The sequence below is a fragment of the Dromiciops gliroides genome, chromosome 4, assembly GCF_019393635.1.
Source record: "Dromiciops gliroides isolate mDroGli1 chromosome 4, mDroGli1.pri, whole genome shotgun sequence".
In the NCBI taxonomy this organism is placed as follows: domain Eukaryota; kingdom Metazoa; phylum Chordata; class Mammalia; order Microbiotheria; family Microbiotheriidae; genus Dromiciops; species Dromiciops gliroides.
Window position 1 is genome coordinate 465,107,067 of NC_057864.1, and position 2,491 is coordinate 465,109,557.

The 2,491-nt window shown below is 39.7% G+C and overlaps 1 non-coding gene across 1 annotated transcript; it reads left to right on the forward strand.

Moving 5' to 3' along the window:
• The first annotated feature begins 2,057 nt into the window (after positions 1 to 2,057).
• LOC122726872 lies at positions 2,058 to 2,164 on the forward strand. The gene has a single exon (XR_006352865.1). It is a non-coding gene; the product is annotated as a U6 spliceosomal RNA (small nuclear RNA).
• Positions 2,165 to 2,491: the final 327 nt, after the last annotated feature.

A 2,491-nucleotide genomic window follows, 5' to 3' on the forward strand; every position in this document is an offset into this window, starting at 1 on the left:
ACAGTGGATAAGGCACCAGCGCTGGATTCAGGAGAACCTGAGTTCAAATCTGACCTCAGACACTTGACACTTACTAGCTGTGTGGCCCTGGGCAAGTCACTTAACCTTCACTTCCCCCCCACCCCCAAAGAAGAAGTAATCCAGACTTTGAGGTAATGAGGGGCTGCACCAGGGGAGTGCCAGTGTCAGAGGAGGGGTGGGGGAGATTCAGGAGTTGTTGCAAAGGTGAAATCGACAGGCCATGGCAACAGCTTGGATAGTGGGTGAGGGGGTGAGAGACAGTGAGGAATCCAGGATGACTCTTGGGTTGGGAGCCTGGGAGACTGAGGGAATGGTTGTGCCCTCTACAGTAATAGGGAAGGTAGGAGGCAGGGAGGGTTTGGGGGAAAGATAATGAGTTCTGTTTTGGACAGATTGAGTTTAAAATGTCTATTGAACATCCAGTTTAAGATGTCTGAAAGGCAGTTGGAGATGTGAGATTGGACGTCATAGATTGAGGCAGGAAAGGTAGATTTTAGAGTCATCAACATAGAGATGGTAATTAAATCCACCAAGTGAAGTAGTGTAGGGGAGAAGAGAGGAGGGCCCTGGACAGAAGCCTGAAGGATACCCACAGTTAGAGGGCATGATCTGGAGGAGTATCTAGCAAAGGATATATGTGTTTGTGTGTGTGTGTGTATGTATAATTATATATATATATATATATATATATATATATATATATATATTTCTTCATATTAAATGATTCCAGCATTACTGATAAAAACCTCAACTCTTTTAATGGATACTCTTTTGAATATGTTGCTGTTGCCTCTTTGCTAATATTTTGTTCAGTATTTTTGCATTGATATTCATCAGTGCTTCTAATCTGTTGTTTTCCATCTCTGATTCACCTCTTGTCAGTTGATATATCAAGGACCATATTTATTTTGAAAAAAGATTTGGGGGAATGACCATCAATAGGGGAGTGGCTAAACAAGTTGTGGTATATGAATGTAATGGAATACTATTGTGCTGTAAGAAATGATGAGCAGGGAAGGGGGGCAGCTAGGTGGCGCAGTGGATAAAGCACTGGCCCTGGATTCAGGAGGACTTGAGTTCAAATCTGGCCTTAGACACTTGACACTAGCTGTATAACCCTGGGCAAGTCACTTAACCTTCATTGCCCTGCAAATAATTAAATTAAATTAAATTTTAAAAAAGAAACAATGAGCAGGAGGATTTCAAAGAAACCTGGAAAGACTTACATGAACTGATGCTGACTGAGAGGAACAGAACCAGGAGAACATTGTACACAGTAACAACAACATTGTGTGATGAACAATGGTGATACACTTGGCTCTTCTTAGCAGTGCAATGATCCAAAACAGTTCCAAAGAATTCATGATAGAAAATGTTCTCAACACCCAGAAAAAAGAACTGTGAATTATGAATGCAGATTGAACCATACTGTTTCTACTTTTGAACTGTTTTTTTCCTTCTTTTTTGAGGTTTTTCCCTTATGCTCTGATTCTTCTTTCACAAGATGACTAATGTAGAAATATGTTTAATGTGATTGTACATAAACAACCTATATTAGGGGTCAGCTAGATGGCTCAGTGGATAGAGCACCGGCCCTGGAGTCAGGAGTACCTGAGTTCAAATCTGGCCTCAGACACTTAACACTTACTAGCTGTGTGACCCTGGGCAAGTCATTTAACCCCAATTGCCTCACTAAAACAAAACAAAACAAAACAACCTATATTAGACTGCATTCCATCTTGGGGAGGAGGGAGGGAAGGGAGGGTGGGAGAAAAAATTTGGAACTAAAAATCCTGTGGAAACAGCTATTTGGGCAAAGGGGCAGGGCAATGAGGTTAAGTGACTTGCCAAGGTCACACAGTTAGTAAGTATAAAGTGTCTTAGGTCAGATTCAAACTCAGGTCCTCCTGAATCCAAGGCCAGTGCTTTATCTACTGCACCACCTAGCTGCCCCCATCCTGTGAAAACAAATGTTGAAAACTATCCTTATATGTAACTGGAAAATAATAAAATACTTAAAAAAAAAAAAAGAAAAAGTGCTCACTTCGGCAGCACATATACTAAAATTGGAATGATGCAGAGAAGATTAGCATGGCCCCTGCACAAGGATGACATGCAAATTCGTGAAGCGTTCCATATTTTTTTGTGAACCCAACATAACCTACCTTTGGTGACTATGGGGAGGTACTGTGTTAGGGCTTAAGATAAATAACTTGCACTAGCTAATTGTTTTTACTGTGGGTGCCCATTCTCATGAGAATGTAATAAAAGGCTTTTGTGATACCAAAAAAAAAAAAAAGAAAGCTACTGTGAAGTTCAAATTAAAGTGTTTTGCAAACTTGAAAAAAGAAAGAAAGAAAGAAGAAAGATTTGGCAGGATACCTGTTTTCCCTCTATTTTTTCAAATAATTTATATAGTTTTGAAATTAATTATTTTTAATGTCTGATAGAATTCATTTGTGAATTCATT